The sequence below is a fragment of the Pseudophryne corroboree genome, unplaced genomic scaffold (assembly GCF_028390025.1).
Source record: "Pseudophryne corroboree isolate aPseCor3 unplaced genomic scaffold, aPseCor3.hap2 scaffold_3239, whole genome shotgun sequence".
Lineage (NCBI taxonomy): Eukaryota > Metazoa > Chordata > Amphibia > Anura > Myobatrachidae > Pseudophryne > Pseudophryne corroboree.
Genome location: NW_026969923.1, coordinates 1 through 20000, shown reverse-complemented (window position 1 = coordinate 20000; position 20000 = coordinate 1). Strand labels below are relative to the sequence as shown.

The window sequence follows — 20000 nt, the reverse complement described above, 5'->3', positions numbered from 1 at the left end:
TCATCTGAAAATATGTGTTCTCCCTGCAGTTGTTGTCCCCAGATGAGAGTTCCCTTGTGCTGCCTCAGTTGAATCTTCTTTACTTGACAGAGATGTGCCTGAGCAGAGGCCCTCCCCAGCCCTATCCCAAATCATACTTATTTTGCATAGGAGATACCATGGTCATGAAGATTGTTCTCCCAGGGTGAGGTTCATTCATTGCATTCTGGGTATGCTGACCCCTGTGATTTCCCCAAATGTGGGAAACTTGACTGTATTATTTGTGGTAGTGGGGGACTGTGTTTGTGCTTTCCTCTGGTCAGCTCTGGTAAAAGTCAGATTTCTTTGTCTCAGATCTTCCTCTAGCCTTGTTCTTCTTTCGAGAGTTCCCTTGTGCTGCCTCAGTTGGATCTCCTTCACTTGACAGGGGGGTGCCCGAGCAGCGACCCTCCCCAGCTCTAGCCCAACTCCTACTTACCTGCCAGGTGAGATACTATGATCATGTAGGTGCTTCTCCCAGGGCAAGGCTCACCCATTGCACTCTGGGTGTGCTGCCCCTGTGATTTCCCCAAATGTGGGAAACTTGACTGCATAATTTGTGTTTCCCCTGGTCGGCTCTCGTATAATTCAGATCTCTTTGTCTCAGGTCTCTCTCCAGCCTAGTTTGCTGTCTGTTTCCACTTCTCTTTTCTTGAGCCGCTCCCTTCTATGCCCTTGCACACTATTCTGACCTCTCCTGTCTGCTTACTTTGTGCCTTCCAACGCACAATGCAAACTACAGGTAGTGCTGCAGGGCCCACACCCTTTTACATGCTTTACAGAGCAGCTCAGGAGCTGTTACAGTGCCCAGCTGCTGCAAGAAATCAGCTTGAATGCTTCAGGGGCTGGGGCATAGCCAACATGAGCCCCACACCGAAGGAGGGTGGAGATGTTTAATGCGAATTAGGGGTCATCCAAGCGCCGCAAAAGGCCGCCATGCCCTGCACATCCCTTTTTTCTTTTCATATGCAGACGAGGGTTGAAGCCAACTTTGACCCACTGCTTGGATGACATCACCATATGCAAATCCATCTGCTGCAGGCCTTCCCCAGGAATGCTTGCACTAGTTGTTGCATTTGGTTTGTTGTTTGGGGGTGCTTCAGTATTAGGCAGCCTTCTGCCCTCCCATGTTCATCTGAAAATATGTGTTCTCCCTGCAGTTGTTGTCCCCAGATGAGAGTTCCCTTGTGCTGCCTCAGTTGAATCGCCTTTACTTGACAGAGATGTGCCTGAGCAGCGGCCCTCCCCAGCCCTATCCCAAATCATACTTATTTTGCATAGGAGATACCATGGTCATGAAGATTGTTCTCCCAGGGTGAGGTTCATTCATTGCATTCTGGGTATGCTGACCTCTGTGATTTCCCCAAATGTTGGAAACTCGACTGCATTATTTGTGGTAGTGGGGGACTGTGTTTGTGCTTTCCTCTGGTCAGCTCTGGTAAAAGTCAGATTTCTTTGTCTCAGATCTTCCTCTAGCCTTGTTCTTCTTTCGAGAGTTCCCTTGTGCTGCCTCAGTTGGATCTCCTTCACTTGACATGGGGGTGCCCGAGCAGCGACCCTCCCCAGCTCTAGCCCAACTCCTACTTACCTGCCAGGTGAGATACTATGATCATGTAGGTGCTACTCCCAGGGCAAGGCTCACCCATTGCACTCTGGGTGTGCTGCTCCTGTGATTTCCCCAAATGTGGGAAACTTGACTGCAAAATTTGTGTTTCCCCTGGTCGGCTCTCGTATAATTCAGATGTCTTTGTCTCAGGTCTCTCTCCAGCCTAGTTTGCTGTCTGTTTCCACTTCTCTTTTCTTGAGCCGCTCCCTTCTATGCCCTTGCGCACTATCCTGACTTCTCCCGTCTGCTTACATTGTGCCTTCCAACGCACAATGCGAACTACAGGTAGTGCTGCAGGGCCCACACCCTTTTACTTGCCTTACAGAGCAGCTCTGGAGCTGTTACAGTGCCCAGCTGCTGCAAGAAATCAGCTTGAATGCTTCAGGGGCTGAGGCATAGCCAACATGAGCCCCACACCGAAGGAGGGTGGAGGTGTTTAATGCGAACTAGGGGTCATCCAAGCGCCGCAAAAGGCCGCCATGCCCTGCACGCCCCTCTTCTCTATTCATATGCAGATGAGGGTTGAAGCCAACTTTGACCCACTGCTTAGATGACATCACCATATGCAAATCCATCTGCTGCAGGCCTTCCCCCAGGAATGCTTGCACTAGTTGTTGCATTTGGTTTGTTGTTTAGGGGTGCTTCAGTATTAGGCAGCCTTCTGCCCTCCCATGTTCATCTGAAAATATGTGTTCTCCCTGCAGTTGTTGTCCCCAGATGAGAGTTCCCTTGTGCTGCCTCAGTTGAATTTCCTTTACTTGACAGAGATGTGCCTGAGCAGCGGCCCTCCCCTGCTCTATCCCAAATCATACTTATTTTGCATAGGAGATACCATGGTCATGAAGATTATTCTTCCAGGGTGAGGTCCATTCATTGCATTCTGGGTATGCTGACCCCTGTGATTTCCCCAAATGTGGGAAACTGGACAGCATTATTTGTGGTAGTGAGGGACTGTGTTTGTGCTTTCCTCTGGTCAGCTCTGGTAAAAGTCAGATTTCTTTGTCTCAGATCTTCCTCTAGCCTTGTTCTTCTTTCGAGAGTTCCCTTGTGCTGCCTCAGTTGGATCTCCTTCACTTGACAGGGGGGTGCCCGAGCAGCGACCCTCCCCAGCTCTAGCCCAGCTCCTACTTACCTGCCAGGTGAGATACTATGATCATGAAGGTGCTTCTCCCAGGCAAGGCTCACCCATTGCACTCTGGGTGTGCTACTCCTGCGGTTTCCCAAATGTTGGACACTTGACTGCATAATTTGTGTTTCACGTGGTCGGCTCTCGTATAATTCAGATCTCTTTGTCTCAGGTCTCTCTCCAGCCTAGTTTGCAGTCTGTTTCCACTTCTCTTTTCTTGAGTTGCTCCCTTCTATGCCCTTGCGCACTATCATGACTTCTCCCGTCTGCTTACTTTGTGCCTTCCAACGCACAATGCAAACTACAGGTAGTGCTGCAGGGCCCACACCCTTTTTCTTGCCTTACAGAGCAGCTCTGGAGCTGTTACAGTGCCCAGCTGCTGCAAGAAATCAGCTTGAATGCTTCAGGGGCTGGGGCATAGCCATCATGAGCCCCACACCGAAGGAGGGTGGAGGTGTTTAATGCGAACTAGGGGTCATCCAAGCACCGCAAAAGGCCGCCATGCCCTGCATGCCAATTTTCTCTTTTCATATGCAGACGAGGGTTGAAGCCAACTTTGACCCACTGCTTGGATGACATCACCATATGCAAATCCATCTGCTGCAGGCCTTCCCCAGGAATGCTTGTACTAGTTGTTGCATTTGGTTTGTTGTTTGGGGGTGCTTCCATATTAGGCAGCGTTCTGCCCTCCCATGTTCATCTGAAAATATGTGTACCTCCTGCAGTTGTTGTCCCCAGATGAGAGTTCCCTTGTGCTGCCTCAGTTGAATCTCCTTTACTTGACAGAGATGTGCCTGAGCAGCGGCCCTCTCCAGCCCTATCCCAAATCATACTTATTTTGCATAGGAGATACCATGGTCATGAAGATTGTTCTCCCAGGGTGAGGTTCATTCATTGCATTCTGGGTATGCTGACCCCTGTTATTTCCCCAAATGTGGTAAACTTGACAGCATTATTTGTGGTAGTGGGGGACTGTGTTTGTGCTTTCCTCTGGTCAGCTCTGGTAAAAGTCTGATTTCTTTGTCTCAGATCTTCCTCTAGCCTTGTTCTTCTTTTGAGAGTTCCCTTGTGCTGCCTCAGTTGGATCTCCTTCACTTGACAGGGGGGTGCCCGAGCAGCGACCCTCCCCAGCTCTAGCCCAATTCCTACTTACCTGCTAGGTGAGATACTATGATCATGAAGGTGCTTCTCCCAGGGCAAGGCTCACCCATTGCACTCTGGGTGTGCTGCTCCTGCGATTTCCCCAAATGTGGGAAACTTGACTGCATAATTTGTGTTTCCCCTGGTCGGCTCTCGTATAATTCAGATCTCTTTGTCTCATGTCTCTCTCCAGCCTAGTTTGCTGTCTGTTTACACTTCTCTTTTCTTGAGCCACTCCCTTCTATGCCCTTGCGCACTATCTTGACTTCTCCCGTCTGCTTACTTTGTGCCTTCCAACGCACAATGCGAACTACAGGTAGTGCTGCAGGGCCCACACCCTTTTAGTTGCCTTACAGAGCAGCTCTGGAGCTATTACAGTGCCCAGCTGCAAGTAATCAGCTTGAATGCTTCAGGGGCTGGGGCATAGCCAACATGAGCCCCACACCGAAGTAGGGTGGAGGTGTTTAATGCGAACTAGGGGTCATCCAAGCGCCGCAAAAGGCCGCCATGCCCTGCACGCCCCTTTTCTCTTTTCATATGCAGACGAGGGTTGAAGCCAACTTTGACCCACTGCTTGGATGACATCACCATATGCAAATCCATCTGCTGCAGGCCTTCCCCCAGGAATGCTTGTACTAGTTGTTGCATTTGGTTTGTTGTTTGGGGGTGCTTCAGTATTAGGCAGCCTTCTGCCCTCCCATGTTCATCTGAAAATATGTGTTCTCCCTGCAGTTGTTGTCCCCAGATGAGAGTTCCCTTGTGCTGCCTCAGTTGAATCTCCTTTACTTGACAAGGGAGGCATTTTGGATTTTTTCATTGGGTACCCTTACACCTGATGGTCTGAATGAGAGCATCGAACTGAACAACATTGGCAGTCTCTGAAGATTTTATCTATTGATTTACCTAATATATTATTTATTGAATATCCATTTATTGTATGTTTAATAAATAAACAAAATTATTAGAAGTAGGTATTTTGGAAACAGCTTTCCTCTTAGGATGAAACTGTATAATCCTGTTGTGTGTGTTCCTTTAAAGTTCTTTAGTAAAATCCACTAGTAATGATGAACATCAGATTTCTTCCTCCATCCTCTTTTTACACTTTCTCTTGGTTCTATATATATATTTTTTTTTTCTATTTTTTTTCCCCTCATTCTCCCAAAAGGCCCCCCTCCCTCCCCCCCTCCCTGTTTTAAATTTTAAAATCTTTAAATCTTCGAATCCTTAAATTGTCTGTTTAATATTTATTTTTTCTTCAATTCTTTTTGTTGTTTAAACAGCAATGTAATTATTCCAGGGGTTAAAATAATGAAATATAGAAATAATATTAACAAAAATTAAAGGTAAAAATGAATTGATCGAATGATCCCATTAAAAGTAAATAAATAATATGGATGTTAAGCTGAGCGGGTTGGATTCGAACATGGGACTAGCTGCATAGAGTGCAGGTGATGTTTCCCCTGCGCCACAAGAACTGCTTTAGTAGTGGCATGGATTTATGTTACCCTAAAAGGTTTTATATAAGTAAATGGGGATCCTTAGTGCTGAGTCTCTGAATTATGTATATGTGATTATAGATATGAGGTATTGATTGAAAGATTATAGGTTAATCTGTATATAGATTATATATTTTCTGTTATTTTTTAAACAACCTTGTTGCTTATTTTATTATTATTTTTAATCACCATGTTGCTTATTTTTATATTATGAAATGCCTTTATATGTGCAATTGCAATTAGAAAGTTGTTCCATATGTGAGTCATTACATGTATGCATCCAATTAGTACATGTATGTATCCAATCAACTAATTAGTAATGCTATTGGTCCGGTGCATTTTAAAAAGAGCCTGCTAGGCTGCTGATGTATCCTCTGACGAAACCGCTCTTGGATAACAGCGGAGAAACGCGTAAGAAAGGTGATTACCGGACACTCTGATTGCTGAGATATAAGCCCGTTCATGAACGAGCTACATCACGGCGGACGTCTGATGTAAAGGCAGCGGTGAAGGGGAAAAAGCAATTTGAGACCGAGCAAAAGGAGGTCTCTACCCCACGGCAGGGAGAAATATCCCGACCGCGAGTGCCAATAAGATCCAGCCACGGTTAACGGGGGTCGTAGCATACCGCTGTGTTTCACCAACCATCACAGCGCTCTCCCCCTGTTTTCTTTCATTACTCACGTGAGTTACATATGAACTTTAACTGCAGTAAATAAGAGGCGTTGGTTACAACTGTTGCTGTTCATCCACAAGAAGGAATTTAATGTATCAATTACAATTGGAAAGTAACGATTAAATAACAACAGCTGTATCCAGGAGGATTTTTTGGACACTTTAATAAACATTCCGTTTTCATCAAGGGCAATATGAAATAGATCCTGATTACATTTAGATATGGATAGTGGTGCCTATATATGTTGACTCCATTGTATTTTATTGAATGTGGGTTTCTTCTGTCTATATATATTTTTTAAAAATAAAGAGCTTGTATATTTTATTTTTTGCGCTCCCTTGATAACAAGTGTGATTATCTTTAAAATTTGGTTTATTATTGGTAAAACAGTACTACCTATGGGAGCAGCATTTTATAATATATGGTGAAAATTAATAGATGTATAAAGATTAAATAAGCAACAAATTGGTGAAATAGATAAGTTTTGATAGGAGCGCTGGGTTCTATATATATATATATATTGACATTTGGTTATATATATGTATAGACTTTATAAATTCTTGACAGAGATGTGCCTGAGCAGCGGCCCTTCCCAGCCCTATCCCAAATCATACTTATTTTGCATAGGAGATACCATGGTCATGAAGATTGTTCTCCCAGGGTGAGGTTCATTCATTGCATTCTGGGTATGCTGACCCCTGTGATTTCCCCAAATGTGGGAACTCGACTGCATTATTTGTGGTAGTGGGGGACTGTGTTTGTGCTTTCCTCTGGTCAGCTCTGGTAAAAGTCAGATTTCTTTGTCTCAGATCTTCCTCTAGCCTTGTTCTTCTTTCGAGAGTTTCCATGTGCTGCCTCAGTTGGATCTCCTTCACTTGACAGGGGGGTGCCCGAGCAGCGACCCTCCCCAGCTCTAGCCCAACTCCTACTTACCTGTCAGGTGAGATACTATGATCATGAAGGTGCTTCTCCCAGGTCAAGGCTCACCCATTGCACTCTGGGTGTGCTGCTCCTGCGGTTTCCCCAAATGTTGGACACTTGACAGCATAATTTGTGTTTCCCCTGGTCGGCTCTCGTATAATTCAGATCTCTTTGTCTCAGGTCTCTCTCCAGCCTAGTTTGCTGTCTGTTTCCACTTCTCTTTTCTTGAGTTGCTCCCTTCTATGCCCTTGCGCACTATCCTGACTTCTCTCGTCTGCTTACTTTGTGCCTTCCAACGCACAATGCAAACTACAGGTAGTGCTGCAGGGCCCACACCCTTTTACTTGCCTTACAGAGCAGCTCTGGAGCTGTTACAGTGCCCAGCTGCTGCAAGAAATCAGCTTGAATGCTTCAGGGGCTGGGGCATAGCCAACATGAGCCCCACACCGAAGGAGGGTGGAGATGTTTAATGCGAATTAGGGGTCATCCAAGCGCCGCAAAAGGCCGCCATGCCCTGCACATCCCTTTTTTCTTTTCATATGCAGACGAGGGTTGAAGCCAACTTTGACCCACTGCTTGGATGACATCACCATATGCAAATCCATCTGCTGCAGGCCTTCCCCAGGAATGCTTGCACTAGTTGTTGCATTTGGTTTGTTGTTTGGGGGTGCTTCAGTATTAGGCAGCCTTCTGCCCTCCCATGTTCATCTGAAAATATGTGTTCTCCCTGCAGTTGTTGTCCCCAGATGAGAGTTCCCTTGTGCTGCCTCAGTTGAATCGCCTTTACTTGACAGAGATGTGCCTGAGCAGCGGCCCTCCCCAGCCCTATCCCAAATCATACTTATTTTGCATAGGAGATACCATGGTCATGAAGATTGTTCTCCCAGGGTGAGGTTCATTCATTGCATTCTGGGTATGCTGACCTCTGTGATTTCCCCAAATGTTGGAAACTCGACTGCATTATTTGTGGTAGTGGGGGACTGTGTTTGTTCTTTCCTCTGGTAAAAGTCAGATTTATTTGTCTCAGATCTACCTCTAGCCTTGTTCTTCTATCGAGAGTTTCCTTGTGCTGCCTCAGTTGGATCTCCTTCACTTGACAGGGGGGTGCCCGAGCAGCGACCCTCCCCAGCTCTATCCCAAATCCTACTTACCTGCGAGGTGAGATACTATGATCATGAAGGTGCTTCTCCCAGGGCAAGTTTCACCCATTGCACTCTGGCTGTGCTGCTCCTGCAATTTCCCCAAATGTGGGAAACTTGACTGCATAATTTGTGTTTCCCCTGGTCAGCTCTCATATAATTCAGATCTCTTTGTCTCAGGTCTCTCTCCAGCCTAGTTTGATGTCTGTTTCCACTTCTTTTTTCTTGAGCCCCTCCCTTCTATACCCTTGTGCACTATCCTGACTTCTCCTCCCGTCTGCTTACTTAGTGCCTTACAATGAACAATGCGAACTACAGGTAGTGCTGCAGGGCCCACACCCTTTTACTTGCCTTACAGAGCAGCTCTGGAGCTGTTACAGTGCCCAGCTGCTGCAAGAAATCAGCTTAAATGCTTCGGGGCTGGGACATAGCCAACATAAGCCCCACACCGAAGGAGGGTGGAGGTGTTTAATGCGAACTAGGGGTCATTCAAGCGCCGAAAAATGCTGCCATGCCCTGCACGCCCCTTTTCTCTTTTCATATGCAGACGAGGGTTGAAGCCAACTTTGACCCACTGCTTGGATGACATCACCATATGCAAATCCATCTGCTGCAGGCCTTCCCCCAGGAATGCTTGCACTAGTTGTTGCATTTGGTTTGTTGTTTGGGGGTGCTTCAGTATTAGGTAGCCTTCTGCCCTCCCATGTTCATCTGAAAATATGTGTTCTCCCTGCAGTTGTTGTCCCCAGATGAGAGTTCCCTTGTGCTGCCTCAGTTGAATCTCCTTTACTTGACAGAGATGTGCCTGAGCAGCGGCCCTCCCCAGCCCTATCCCAAATCATACTTATTTTGCATAGGAGATACCATGGTCATGAAGATTGTTCTCCCAGGGTGAGGTTCATTCATTGCATTCTGGGTATGCTGACCCGTATGATTTCCCCAAATGTGGGAAACTCGACTGCATTATTTGTGGTAGTGGAGGACTGTGTTTGTTCTTTCCTCTGGTCAGCTCTGGTAAAAGTCAGATTTATTTGTCTCAGATCTTCCTCTAGCCTTGTTCTTCTTTCGAGAGATTCCTTGTGCTGCCTCAGTTGGATCTCCTTCACTTGACAGGGGGGTGCCCGAGCAGCGACCCTCCCCAGCTCTAGCCCAACTCCTACTTACCTGCCAGGTGATATACTATGATCATGAAGGTGCTTCTCACAGGGCAAGGCTCACTCATTGCACTCTGGGTGTGCTGCTCCTGTGATTTTTCCAAATGTGGCAAACTTGACTGCATAATTTGTGTTTCCCCTGGTCGGCTCTCGTATAATTCAGATCTCTTTGTCTCAGGTCTCTCTCCAGCCTAGTTTGCTGTCTGTTTCTACTTCTCTTTTCTTGAGCCGCTCCCTTCTATGCCCTTGCGCACTATCCTGACTTCTCCCGTCTGCTTAATTTGTGCCTTCCAACGCACAATGCGAACTACAGGTAGTGCTGCAGGGCCCACACCCTTTTACTTGCCTTACAGAGCAGCTCTGGAGCTGTTACAGTGCCCAGCTGCTGCAAGAAATCAGCTTGAATGCTTCAGGGGCTGGGGCATAGCCAACATGAGCCCCACACCGAAGGAGGGTGGAGGCGTTTAATGCGAACTAGGGGTCATCCAAGCGCCGCAAAAGGCCGCCATGCCCTGCACGCCCCTTTTCTCTTTTCATATGCAGACGAGGGTTGAAGCCAACTTTGACTCACTGCTTGGATGACATCACCATATGCAAATCCATCTGCTGCAGGCCTTCCCCCAGGAATGCTTGCACTAGTTGTTGCATTTGGTTTGTTGTTTGGGGGTGCTTCAGTATTAGGCAGCCTTCTGCCCTCCCATGTTCATCTGAAAATTTGTGTTCTCCCTGGAGTTGTTGTCCCCAGATGAGAGTTCCCTTGTGCTGCCTCAGTTGAATCGCATTTACTTGACAGAGATGTGCCTGAGCAGCGGCCCTCCCCAGCTCTATCCCAAATCATACTCATTTTGCATAGGAGATACCATGGTCATGAAGATTGTTCTCCCAGGGTGAGGTTTATTCATTGCATTCTGGGTATGCTGACCCCTGTGATTTCCCCAAATGTTGGAAACTCGACTGCATTATTTGTGGTAGTGGGGGACTGTGTTTGTGCTTTCCTCTGGTCAGCTCTGGTAAAAGTCAGATTTCTTTGTCTCAGATTTTCCTCTAGCCTTGTTCTTCTTTCGAGAGTTCCCTTGTGCTGCCTCAGTTGGATCTCCTTCATTTGACAGGGGGGTGCCCGAGCAGCGACCCTCCCCAGCTCTAGCCCAACTCCTACTTACCTGCCAGGTGAGATACTATGATCATGTAGGTGCTTCTCCCAGGGCAAGGCTCACCCATTGCACTCTGGGTGTGCTGCCCCTGTGATTTCCCCAAATGTGGGAAACTTGACTGCATAATTTGTGTTTCCCCTGGTCGGCTCTCGTATAATTCAGATGTCTTTGTCTCAGGTCTCTCTCCAGCCTAGTTTGCTGTCTGTTTCCACTTTTCTTTTCTTGAGCCGCTCCCTTCTATGCCCTTGCGCACTATCCTGACTTCTCCCGTCTGCTTACTTTGTGCCTTCCAACGCACAATGCGAACTACAGGTAGTGCTGCAGGGCCCACACCCTTTTACTTGCCTTACAGAGCAGCTCTGGAGCTGTTACAGTGCCCAGCTGCTGCAAGAAATCAGCTTGAATGCTTCAGGGGCTGGGGCATAGCCAACATGAGCCCCACACCGAAGGAGGGTGGAGGTGTTTAATGCGAACTAGGGGTCATCCAAGCGCCGCAAAAGGCCGCCATGCCCTGCACGCCCCTCTTCTCTATTCATATGCAGATGAGGGTTGAAGCCAACTTTGACCCACTGCTTGGATGACATCACCATATGCAAATCCATCTGCTGCTGGCCTTCCCCCAGGAATGCTTGCACTAGTTGTTGCATTTGGTTTGTTGTTTGGGGGTGCTTCAGTATTAGGTAGCCTTCTGCCCTCCCATGTTCATCTGAAAATATGTGTTCTCCCTGCAGTTGTTGTCCCCAGATGAGAGTTCCCTTGTGCTGCCTCAGTTGAATCTCCTTTACCTGACAGAGATGTGCCTGAGCAGCGGCCCTCCCCAGCTCTATCCCAAATCATACTTATTTTGCATAGGAGATACCATGGTCATGAAGACTGTTCTCCCAGGGTGAGGTTCATTCATTGCATTCTGGGTATGCTGACCCCTGTGATTTCCACAAATGTGGGAAACTCGACTGCATTATTTGTGGTAGTGGGGGACTGTGTTTGTGCTTTCCTCTGGTCAGCTCTGGTAAAAGTCAGATTTCTTTGTCTCAGATCTTCCTCTAGCCTTGTTCTTCTTTCGAGAGTTCCCTTGTGCTGCCTCAGTTGGATCTCCTTCACTTGACAGGGGGGTGCCCGAGCAGCGACCCTCCCCAGCTCTAGCCCAACTCCTACTTACCTGCCAGGTGAGATACTATGATCATGAAGCTGCTTCTCCCAGGGCAAGGATCACCCATTGCACTCTGGGTGTGCTGCCCCTGTGATTTCCCCAAATGTGGGAAACTTGACTGCATAATTTGTGTTTCCCCTGTTCGGCTCTCATATAATTCAGATCTCTTTGTCTCGGGTCTCTCTCCAGCCTAGTTTGCTGTCTGTTTCCACTTCTTTTTTCTTGAGCCCCTCCCTTCTATACCGTTGTGCACTATCCTGACTTCTCCTCCCGTCTGCTTACTTTGTGCCTTCCAACGCACAATGCGAACTACAGGTAGTGCTGCAGGGCCCACACCCTTTTACTTGCCTTACAGAGCAGCTCTGGAGCTGTTACAGTGCCAAGCTGCTGCAAGAAATCAGCTTGAATGCTTCAGGGGCTGGGGCATGGCCAACATGAGCCCCACACCGAAGGAGGGTGGGGGTGTTTAATGCGAACTAGGGGCCATCCAATCGCCGCAAAAGGCCGCCATGCCCTGCATACCCCTTTTCTCTTTTCATATGCAGATGAGGGTTCCAGCCAACTTTGGCCCACTGCTTGGATGACATCACCGTATGCAAATCCGTCTTCTGCAGACCTTCCCCCAGGAATGCTTGTACTAGTTGTTGCATTTGGTTTGTTGTTTGGGGGTGCATCAGTATTAGGCAGCCTTCTGCCCTCCCATGTTCATCTGAAAATATGTGTTCTCCCTGCAGTTGTTGTCCCCAGATGAGAGTTCCCTTGTGCTGCCTCAGTTGAATCTCCTTTACTTGACAGAGATGTGCCTGAGCAGCGGCCCTCCCCAGCCCTATCCCAAATCATACTTATTTTGCATAGGAGATACCATGGTCATGAAGATTGTTCTCCCAGGGTGAGGTTCATTCATTGCATTCTGGGTATGCTGACCCCTGTGATTTCCCCAATTGTGGGAAACTCGACTGCATTATTTGTGGTAGTGGGGGACTGTGTTTGTGCTTTCCTCTGGTCAGCTCTGGTAAAAGTCAGATTTCTTTGTCTCAGATCTTCCTCTAGCCTTGTTCTTCTTTCGAGAGTTCCCTTGTGCTGCCTCAGTTGGATCTCCTTCACTTGACAGAGGGGTGCCCGAGCAGCGACCATCCCCAGCTCTAGCCCAACTCCTACTTACCTGCCAGGTGAGATACTATGATCATGAAGGTGCTTCTCCCAAGGCAAGGCTCACCCATTGCACTCTGGGTGTGCTGCTCCTGCGATTTCCCCAAATGTGGGAAACTTGACTGCATAATTTGTGTTTCCCCTGGTCGGCTCTCATATAATTCAGATCTCTTTGTCTCGGGTCTCTCTCCAGCCTAGTTTGCTGTCTGTTTCCACTTCTCTTTTCTTGAGCCGCTCACTTCTATGCCCTTGCGCACTATCCTGACTTCTCCCATCTGCTTACTTTGTGCCTTCCAACGCACAATGCGAACTACAGGTAGTGCTGCAGGTCACACACCCTTTTATTTGCCTTACAGAGCAGCTCTGGAGCTGTTACAGTGCCCAGCTGCTGCAAGAAATCAGCTGGAATGCTTCAGGGGCTGGGGCATGGCCAACATGAGCCCCACACCGAAGGAGGGTGGAGATGTTTAATGCGAACTAGGGGTCATCCAAGTGCTGCAAAAGGCTGTTATGCCCTGCACTCCCTTTTCTCTTTTCATATGCAGACGAGGGTTGAAGCCAACTTTGACCCACTGCTTGGATGACATCACCATATGCAAATCCATCTGCTGCAGGCTTCCCCCAGGAATGCTTGCACTAGTTGTTGCATTTGGTTTGTTGTTTGGGGGTGCTTCAGTATTAGGCAGCCTTCTGCCCTCCCATGTTCATCTGAAAATATGTGTTCTCCCTGCAGTTGTTGTCCCCAGATGAGAGTTCCCTTGTGCTGCCTCAGTTGAATCTCCTTTACTTGACAGAGATGTGCCTGAGCAGCGGCCCTCCCCAGCCCTATCCCAAATCATACTTATTTTGCATAGGAGATACCATGGTCATGAAGACTGTTCTCCCAGGGTGAGGTTCATTCATTGCATTCTGGGTATGCTGACCCCTGTGATTTCCCCAAATGTGGGAAACTCGACTGCATTATTTGTGGTAGTGGGGGACTGTGTTTGTACTTTCCTCTGGTCAGCTCTGGTAAAAGTCAGATTTCTTTGTCTCAGATCTTCCTCTAGCCTTGTTCTTCTTTCGAGAGTTCCCTTGTGCTGCCTCAGTTGGATCTCCTTCACTTGACAGGGGGGTGCCCGAGCAGCGACCCTCCCCAGCTCTAGCCCAACTCCTACTTACCTGCCAGGTGAGATACTATGATCATGAAGGTGCTTCTCCCAGGGCAAGGCTCACCCATTGCACTCTGGGTGTGCTGCTCCTGCGATTTCCCCAAATGTGGGAAACTTGACTGCATAATTTGTGTTTCCCCTGGTCGGCTCTCGTATAATTCAGATCTCTTTGTCTCAGGTCTCTCTCCAGCCTAGTTTGCTGTCTGTTTCCACTTCTCTTTTCTTGAGCCGCTCCCTTCTATGCTCTTGCGCACTATCCTGACTTCTCCCATAAGCTTACTTTGTGCCTTCCAACGCACAATGCGAACTACAGGTAGTGCTGCAGGTCCCACACCCTTTTATTTGCCTTACAGAGCAGCTCTGGAGCTGTTACAGTGCCCAGCTGCTGCAAGAAATCAGCTTGAATGCTTCGGGGCTGGGGCATAGCCAACACGAGCCCCACACCGAAGGAGGGTGGAGGTGTTTAATACGAACTAGGGGTCATCCAAGCGCCGAAAAAGGCTGCCATGCCCTGCACGCCCCTTTTCTCTTTTCATATGCAGACGAGGGTTGAAGCCAACTTTGACCCACTGCTTGGATGACATCACCATATGCAAATCCATCTGCTGCAGGCCTTCCCCCAGGAATGCTTGCACTAGTTGTTGCATTTGGTTTGTTGTTTGGGGGTGCTTCAGTATTAGGTAGCCTTCTGCCCTCCCATGTTCATCTGAAAATATGTGTTCTCCCTGCAGTTGTTGTCCCCAGATGAGAGTTCCCTTGTGCTGCCTCAGTTGAATCTCCTTTACTTGACAGATATGTGCCTGAGCAGCGGCCCTCCCCAGCCCTATCCCAAATCATACTTATTTTACATAGAAGATACCATGGTCATGAAGATTGTTCTCCCAGGGTGAGGTTCATTCATTGCATTCTGGGTATGCTGACCCGTATGATTTCCCCAAATGTGGGAAACTCGACTGCATTATTTGTGGTAGTGGGGGACTGTGTTTGTTCTTTCCTCTGGTCAGCTCTGGTAAAAGTCAAATTTATTTGTCTCAGATCTTCCTCTAGCCTTGTTCTTCTTTCGAGAGATTCCTTGTACTGCCTCAGTTGGATCTCCTTCACTTGACAGGGGGGTGCCCGAGCAGCGACCCTCCCCAGCTCTAGCCCAACTCCTACTTACCTGCCAGGTGAGATACTATGATCATGAAGTTGCTTCTCCCAGGGCAAGGCTCACCCATTGCACTCTGGGTCTGCTGCTCCTGAGATTTTTCCAAATGTGGGAAACTTGACTGCATAATTTGTGTTTCCCCTGGTCGGCTCTCGTATAATTCAGATCTCTTTGTCTCAGGTCTCTCTCCAGCCTAGTTTGCTGTCTGTTTCCACTTCTCTTTTCTTGAGCCTTTCCCTTCTATGCCCTTGCGCACTATCCTGACTTCTCCCGTCTGCTTAATTTGTGCCTTCCAACGCACAATGCGAACTACAGGTAGTGCTGCAGGGCCCACACCCTTTTACTTGCCTTACAGAGCAGCTCTGGAGCTGTTACAGTGCCCAGCTGCTGCAAGAAATCAGCTTGAATGCTTCAGGGGCTGGGGCATAGCCAACATGAGCCCCACACCGAAGGAGGGTGGAGGCGTTTAATGCGAACTAGGGGTCATCCAAGCGCCGCAAAAGGCCGCCATGCACTGCACGCCCCTTTTCTCTTTTCATATGCAGACGAGGGTTGAAGCCAACTTTGACTCACTGCTTGGATGACATCACCATATGCAAATCCATCTGCTGCAGGCCTTCCCCCAGGAATGCTTGCACTAGTTGTTGCATTTGGTTTGTTGTTTGGGGGTGCTTCAGTATTAGGCAGCCTTCTGCCCTCCCATTTTCATCTGAAAATTTGTGTTCTCCCTGGAGTTGTTGTCCCCAGATGAGAGTTCCCTTGTGCTGCCTCAGTTGAATCTCCTTTACTTGACAGAGATGTTTCTGAGCAGCGGCCCTCCCCAGCCCTATCCCAAATCATACTTATTTTGCATAGGAGATACCATGGTCATGAAGATTGTTCTCCCAGGGTTAGGTTCATTCATTGCATTCTGGGTATGCTGACCCCTGTGATTTCCCCAAATGTGGGAAACTCGACTGCATTATTTGTGGTAGGGGGGGACTGTGTTTGTGCTTTCCTCTGGTCAGCTCTGGTAAAAGTCAGATTTCTTTGTCTCAGATTTTCCTCTAGCCTTGTTCTTCTTTCGAGAGTTCCCTTGTGCTGCCTCAGTTGGATCTCCTTCACTTGACAGGGGGGTGCCCGAGCAGCGACCCTCCCCAGCTCTAGCCCAACTCCTATTTACCTGCCAGGTGAGATACTATGATTATGAAGGTGCTTCTCCCAGGGCAAGGATCACCCATTTCACTCTGGGTGTGCTGCTCCTGCGATTTCCCCAAATGTGGGGAACTTGACTGCATAATTTGTGTTTCCCCTGGTCAGCTCTCATATAATTCAGATATCTTTGTCTCAGGTCTCTCTCCAGCCTAGTTTGCTGTCTGTTTCCACTTCTTTTTTCTTGAGCCCCTCCCTTCTAGACCCTTGTGCACTATCCTGACTTCTCCTCCCGTCTGCTTAATTTGTGCCTTCCAACGCACAATGCAAACTACAGGTAGTGCTGCAGGGCCCACGCCCTTTTACTTGCCTTACAGAGCAGCTCTGGAGCTGTTACAGTGCCCAGCTGCTGCAAGAAATCAGCTTTAATGCTTCGGGGCTGGGGCATAGCCAACATGAGCCCCACACCGAAGGAGGGTGGAGGTGTTTAATGCGAACTAGGGGTCATCCAAGCGCCGAAAAAGGCTGCCATGCCCTGCACGCCCCTTTTCTCTTTTCATATGCAGACGAGGGTTGAAGCCAACTTTGACCCACTGCTTGGATGACATCACCATATGCAAATCCATCTGCTGCAGGCCTTCCCCCAGGAATGCTTGCACTAGTTGTTGCATTTGGTTTGTTGTTTGGGGGTGCTTCAGTATTAGGTAGCCTTCTGCCCTCCCATGTTCATCTGAAAATATGTGTTCTCCCTGCAGTTGTTGTCCCCAGATGAGAGTTCCCTTGTGCTGCCTCAGTTGAATCTCCTTTACTTGACAGAGATGTGCCTGAGCAGCGGCCCTCCCCAGCCCTATCCCAAATCATACTTATTTTGCATAGGAGATACCATGGTCATGAAGATTGTTCTCCCAGGGTGAGGTTCATTCATTGCATTCTGGGTATGCTGACCCCTGTGATTTCCCCAAATGTGGGAAACTCGACTGCATTATTTGTGGTAGTGGGGGACTGTGTTTGTTCTTTCCTCTGGTCAGCTCTGGTAAATGTCAGATTTTTTTGTCTCAGATCTTCCTCTAGCCTTGTTCTTCTTTCGAGAGTTCCCTTGTGCTGCCTCAGTTGGATCTCCTTCACTTGACAGGGGGGTGCCCGAGCAGCGACCCTCCCCAGCTCTAGCCCAACTCCTACTTACCTGCCAGGTGATATACTATGATCATGAAGGTGCTTCTCCCAGGGCAAGGCTCACCCATTGCACTCTGGGTGTGCTGCTCCTGTGATTTCTCCAAATGTGGGAAACTTGACTGCATAATTTGTGTTTCCCCTGGTCGGCTCTCGTATAATTCAGATCTCTTTGTCTCAGGTCTCTCTCCAGCCTAGTTTGCTGTCTGTTTCCACTTCTCTTTTCTTGAGCCACTCCCTTCTATGCCCTTGCGCACTATCCTGACTTCTCCCGTCTGCTTAATTTGTGCCTTCCAATGCACAATGCGAACTTCAGGTAGTGCTGCAGGGCCCACGCCCTTTTACTTGCCTTACAGAGCAGCTCTGGAGCTGTTACAGTGCCCAGCTGCTGCAAGAAATCAGCTTGAATGCTTCGGGGCTGGGGCATAGCCAACATGAGCCCCACACCGAAGGAGGGTGGAGGTGTTTAATGCGAACTAGGGGTCATCCAAGCGCCGAAAAAGGCTGCCATGCCCTGCACGCCCCTTTTCTCTTTTCATATGCAGACGAGGGTTGAAGCCAACTTTGACCCACTGCTTGGATGACATCACCATATGCAAATCCATCTGCTGCAGGCCTTCCCCCAGGAATGCTTGCACTAGTTGTTGCATTTGGTTTGTTGTTTGGGGGTGCTTCAGTATTAGGTAGCCTTCTGCCCTCCCATGTTCATCTGAAAACATGTGTTCTCCCTGCAGTTGTTGTCCCCAGATGAGAGTTCCCTTGTGCTGCCTCAGTTGAATCTCCTTTACTTGACAGAGATGTGCCTGAGCAGCGGCCCTCCCCAGCCCTATCCCAAATCATACTTATTTTGCATAGGAGATACCATGGTCATGGAAATTGTTCTCCCAGGTTGAGGTTCATTCATTGCATTCTGGGTATGCTGACCCCTGTGATTTCCCCAAATGTGGGAAACTCGACTGCATTATTTGTGGTAGTGGGGGACTGTATTTGTTCTTTCCTCTGGTCAGCTCTGGTAAAAGTCAGATTTTTTTGTCTCAGATCTTCCTCTAGCCTTGTTCTTCTTTCGAGAGTTCCCTTGTGCTGCCTCAGTTGGATCTCCTTCACTTGACAGGGGGGTGCCCGAGCAGCGACCCTCCCCAGCTCTAGCCCAACTCCTACTTACCTGCCAGGTGAGATACTATGATCAGGAAGGTGCTTCTCCCAGGGCAAGGCTCACCCATTGCACTCTGGGTGTGCTGCTCCTGCGATTTCCCCAAATGTGGGAAACTTGACTGCATAATTTGTGTTTTCCCTGGTCGGCTCTCGTATAATTCAGATCTCTTTGTCTCAGGTCTCTCTCCAGCCTACTTTGCTGTCTGTTTCCACTTCTCTTTTCTTGAGCCGCTCCCTTCTATGCCCTTGCGCACTATCCTGACTTCTCCCGTCTGCTTACTTTGTGCCTTCCAATGCACAATGCGAACTACAGGTAGTGCTGCAGGTCCCACACCCTTTTATTTGCCTTACAGAGCAGCTCTGGAGCTGTTACAGTGCCCAGCTGCTGCAAGAACTCAGCTTGAATGCTTCGGGGCTGGGGCATAGCCAACATGAGCCCCACACCGAAGGAGGGTGGAGGTGTTTAATGCGAACTAGGGGTCATCCAAGTGCCGAAAAAGGCTGCCATGCCCTGCACGCCCCTTTTCTCTTTTCATATGCAGACGAGGGTTGAAGCCAACTTTGACCCACTGCTTGGATGACATCACCATATGCAAATCCATCTGCTGCAGGCCTTCCTTCAGGAATGCTTGCACTAGTTGTTGCATTTGGTTTGTTGTTTGGGGGTGCTTCAGTATTAGGTAGCCTTCTGCCCTCCCATGTTCATCTGAAAATATGTGTTCTCCCTGCAGTTGTTGTCCCCAGATGAGAGTTCCCTTGTGCTGCCTCAGTTGAATCTCCTTTACTTGACAGAGATGTGCCTGAGCAGCGGCCCTCCCCAGCCCTATCCCAAATCATACTTATTTTGCATAGGAGATACCATGGTCATGAAGATTGTTCTCCCAGGGTGAGGTTCATTCATTGCATTCTGGGTATGCTGACCCGTATGATTTCCCCAAATGTGGGAAACTCGACTGCATTATTTGTGGTAGTGGAGGACTGTGTTTGTTCTTTCCTCTGGTCAGCTCTGGTAAAAGTCAGATTTATTTGTCTCAGATCTTCCTCTAGCCTTGTTCTTCTTTCGAGAGATTCCTTGTGCTGCCTCAGTTGGATCTCCTTCACTTGACAGGGGGGTGCCCGAGCAGCGACCCTCCCCAGCTCTAGCCCAACTCCTACTTACCTGCCAGGTGATATACTATGATCATGAAGGTGCTTCTCCCAGGGCAAGGCTCACCCATTGCACTCTGGGTGTGCTGCTCCTGTGATTTTTCCAAATGTGGCAAACTTGACTGCATAATTTGTGTTTCCCCTGGTCGGCTCTCGTATAATTCAGATCTCTTTGTCTCAGGTCTCTCTCCAGCCTAGTTTGCTGTCTGTTTCTACTTCTCTTTTCTTGAGCCGCTCCCTTCTATGCCCTTGCGCACTATCCTGACTTCTCCCGTCTGCTTAATTTGTGCCTTCCAACGCACAATGCGAACTACAGGTAGTGCTGCAGGGCCCACACCCTTTTACTTGCCTTACAGAGCAGCTCTGGAGCTGTTACA

At 48.5% G+C, this 20000-nt stretch overlaps 27 non-coding genes and 5 pseudogenes across 27 annotated transcripts; all 32 read left to right on the top strand.

Annotated features, from left to right (window-relative positions):
• The first annotated feature begins 133 nt into the window (after window positions 1-133).
• LOC135018573 (U1 spliceosomal RNA) lies at window positions 134-297 on the top strand. Its single transcript, XR_010216260.1, has one exon. It is a non-coding gene; the product is annotated as a U1 spliceosomal RNA (small nuclear RNA).
• A 152-nt stretch (window positions 298-449) lies between these two features.
• LOC135018589 (U1 spliceosomal RNA) lies at window positions 450-612 on the top strand. The gene has a single exon (XR_010216274.1). It is a non-coding gene; the product is annotated as a U1 spliceosomal RNA (small nuclear RNA).
• Window positions 613-1282: 670 nt separating this feature from the next.
• LOC135018574 (U1 spliceosomal RNA) lies at window positions 1283-1446 on the top strand. The gene has a single exon (XR_010216261.1). It is a non-coding gene; the product is annotated as a U1 spliceosomal RNA (small nuclear RNA).
• A 152-nt stretch (window positions 1447-1598) lies between these two features.
• On the top strand, window positions 1599-1761 carry LOC135018593 (U1 spliceosomal RNA). The gene has a single exon (XR_010216278.1). It is a non-coding gene; the product is annotated as a U1 spliceosomal RNA (small nuclear RNA).
• Window positions 1762-2432: 671 nt separating this feature from the next.
• Window positions 2433-2596, top strand: LOC135018582 (U1 spliceosomal RNA). The gene has a single exon (XR_010216268.1). It is a non-coding gene; the product is annotated as a U1 spliceosomal RNA (small nuclear RNA).
• Window positions 2597-2748: 152 nt separating this feature from the next.
• LOC135018595 (U1 spliceosomal RNA) lies at window positions 2749-2899 on the top strand (annotated as a pseudogene).
• Window positions 2900-3579: 680 nt separating this feature from the next.
• On the top strand, window positions 3580-3743 carry LOC135018577 (U1 spliceosomal RNA). The gene has a single exon (XR_010216263.1). It is a non-coding gene; the product is annotated as a U1 spliceosomal RNA (small nuclear RNA).
• A 152-nt stretch (window positions 3744-3895) lies between these two features.
• On the top strand, window positions 3896-4058 carry LOC135018588 (U1 spliceosomal RNA). The gene has a single exon (XR_010216273.1). It is a non-coding gene; the product is annotated as a U1 spliceosomal RNA (small nuclear RNA).
• Window positions 4059-6672: 2614 nt separating this feature from the next.
• LOC135018603 (U1 spliceosomal RNA) lies at window positions 6673-6835 on the top strand. Its single transcript, XR_010216283.1, has one exon. It is a non-coding gene; the product is annotated as a U1 spliceosomal RNA (small nuclear RNA).
• A 152-nt stretch (window positions 6836-6987) lies between these two features.
• On the top strand, window positions 6988-7150 carry LOC135018598 (U1 spliceosomal RNA). Its single transcript, XR_010216281.1, has one exon. It is a non-coding gene; the product is annotated as a U1 spliceosomal RNA (small nuclear RNA).
• A 670-nt stretch (window positions 7151-7820) lies between these two features.
• LOC135018580 (U1 spliceosomal RNA) lies at window positions 7821-7984 on the top strand. The gene has a single exon (XR_010216266.1). It is a non-coding gene; the product is annotated as a U1 spliceosomal RNA (small nuclear RNA).
• Window positions 7985-8126: 142 nt separating this feature from the next.
• Window positions 8127-8268, top strand: LOC135018600 (U1 spliceosomal RNA; annotated as a pseudogene).
• Window positions 8269-8962: 694 nt separating this feature from the next.
• Window positions 8963-9126, top strand: LOC135018579 (U1 spliceosomal RNA). Its single transcript, XR_010216265.1, has one exon. It is a non-coding gene; the product is annotated as a U1 spliceosomal RNA (small nuclear RNA).
• Window positions 9127-9278: 152 nt separating this feature from the next.
• LOC135018592 (U1 spliceosomal RNA) lies at window positions 9279-9441 on the top strand. The gene has a single exon (XR_010216277.1). It is a non-coding gene; the product is annotated as a U1 spliceosomal RNA (small nuclear RNA).
• Window positions 9442-10112: 671 nt separating this feature from the next.
• On the top strand, window positions 10113-10276 carry LOC135018572 (U1 spliceosomal RNA). Its single transcript, XR_010216259.1, has one exon. It is a non-coding gene; the product is annotated as a U1 spliceosomal RNA (small nuclear RNA).
• Window positions 10277-10428: 152 nt separating this feature from the next.
• Window positions 10429-10591, top strand: LOC135018590 (U1 spliceosomal RNA). The gene has a single exon (XR_010216275.1). It is a non-coding gene; the product is annotated as a U1 spliceosomal RNA (small nuclear RNA).
• A 671-nt stretch (window positions 10592-11262) lies between these two features.
• Window positions 11263-11426, top strand: LOC135018575 (U1 spliceosomal RNA). Its single transcript, XR_010216262.1, has one exon. It is a non-coding gene; the product is annotated as a U1 spliceosomal RNA (small nuclear RNA).
• Window positions 11427-11578: 152 nt separating this feature from the next.
• LOC135018597 (U1 spliceosomal RNA) lies at window positions 11579-11714 on the top strand (annotated as a pseudogene).
• A 701-nt stretch (window positions 11715-12415) lies between these two features.
• On the top strand, window positions 12416-12579 carry LOC135018571 (U1 spliceosomal RNA). The gene has a single exon (XR_010216258.1). It is a non-coding gene; the product is annotated as a U1 spliceosomal RNA (small nuclear RNA).
• A 152-nt stretch (window positions 12580-12731) lies between these two features.
• On the top strand, window positions 12732-12873 carry LOC135018587 (U1 spliceosomal RNA; annotated as a pseudogene).
• A 690-nt stretch (window positions 12874-13563) lies between these two features.
• On the top strand, window positions 13564-13727 carry LOC135018594 (U1 spliceosomal RNA). Its single transcript, XR_010216279.1, has one exon. It is a non-coding gene; the product is annotated as a U1 spliceosomal RNA (small nuclear RNA).
• Window positions 13728-13879: 152 nt separating this feature from the next.
• LOC135018586 (U1 spliceosomal RNA) lies at window positions 13880-14042 on the top strand. Its single transcript, XR_010216272.1, has one exon. It is a non-coding gene; the product is annotated as a U1 spliceosomal RNA (small nuclear RNA).
• Window positions 14043-14712: 670 nt separating this feature from the next.
• LOC135018584 (U1 spliceosomal RNA) lies at window positions 14713-14876 on the top strand. The gene has a single exon (XR_010216270.1). It is a non-coding gene; the product is annotated as a U1 spliceosomal RNA (small nuclear RNA).
• Window positions 14877-15028: 152 nt separating this feature from the next.
• Window positions 15029-15191, top strand: LOC135018601 (U1 spliceosomal RNA). The gene has a single exon (XR_010216282.1). It is a non-coding gene; the product is annotated as a U1 spliceosomal RNA (small nuclear RNA).
• Window positions 15192-15862: 671 nt separating this feature from the next.
• Window positions 15863-16026, top strand: LOC135018604 (U1 spliceosomal RNA). The gene has a single exon (XR_010216284.1). It is a non-coding gene; the product is annotated as a U1 spliceosomal RNA (small nuclear RNA).
• Window positions 16027-16178: 152 nt separating this feature from the next.
• On the top strand, window positions 16179-16320 carry LOC135018599 (U1 spliceosomal RNA; annotated as a pseudogene).
• Window positions 16321-17014: 694 nt separating this feature from the next.
• LOC135018583 (U1 spliceosomal RNA) lies at window positions 17015-17178 on the top strand. Its single transcript, XR_010216269.1, has one exon. It is a non-coding gene; the product is annotated as a U1 spliceosomal RNA (small nuclear RNA).
• A 152-nt stretch (window positions 17179-17330) lies between these two features.
• Window positions 17331-17493, top strand: LOC135018591 (U1 spliceosomal RNA). The gene has a single exon (XR_010216276.1). It is a non-coding gene; the product is annotated as a U1 spliceosomal RNA (small nuclear RNA).
• A 670-nt stretch (window positions 17494-18163) lies between these two features.
• Window positions 18164-18327, top strand: LOC135018581 (U1 spliceosomal RNA). Its single transcript, XR_010216267.1, has one exon. It is a non-coding gene; the product is annotated as a U1 spliceosomal RNA (small nuclear RNA).
• Window positions 18328-18479: 152 nt separating this feature from the next.
• Window positions 18480-18642, top strand: LOC135018585 (U1 spliceosomal RNA). The gene has a single exon (XR_010216271.1). It is a non-coding gene; the product is annotated as a U1 spliceosomal RNA (small nuclear RNA).
• Window positions 18643-19312: 670 nt separating this feature from the next.
• LOC135018578 (U1 spliceosomal RNA) lies at window positions 19313-19476 on the top strand. The gene has a single exon (XR_010216264.1). It is a non-coding gene; the product is annotated as a U1 spliceosomal RNA (small nuclear RNA).
• A 152-nt stretch (window positions 19477-19628) lies between these two features.
• Window positions 19629-19791, top strand: LOC135018596 (U1 spliceosomal RNA). Its single transcript, XR_010216280.1, has one exon. It is a non-coding gene; the product is annotated as a U1 spliceosomal RNA (small nuclear RNA).
• Window positions 19792-20000: the final 209 nt, after the last annotated feature.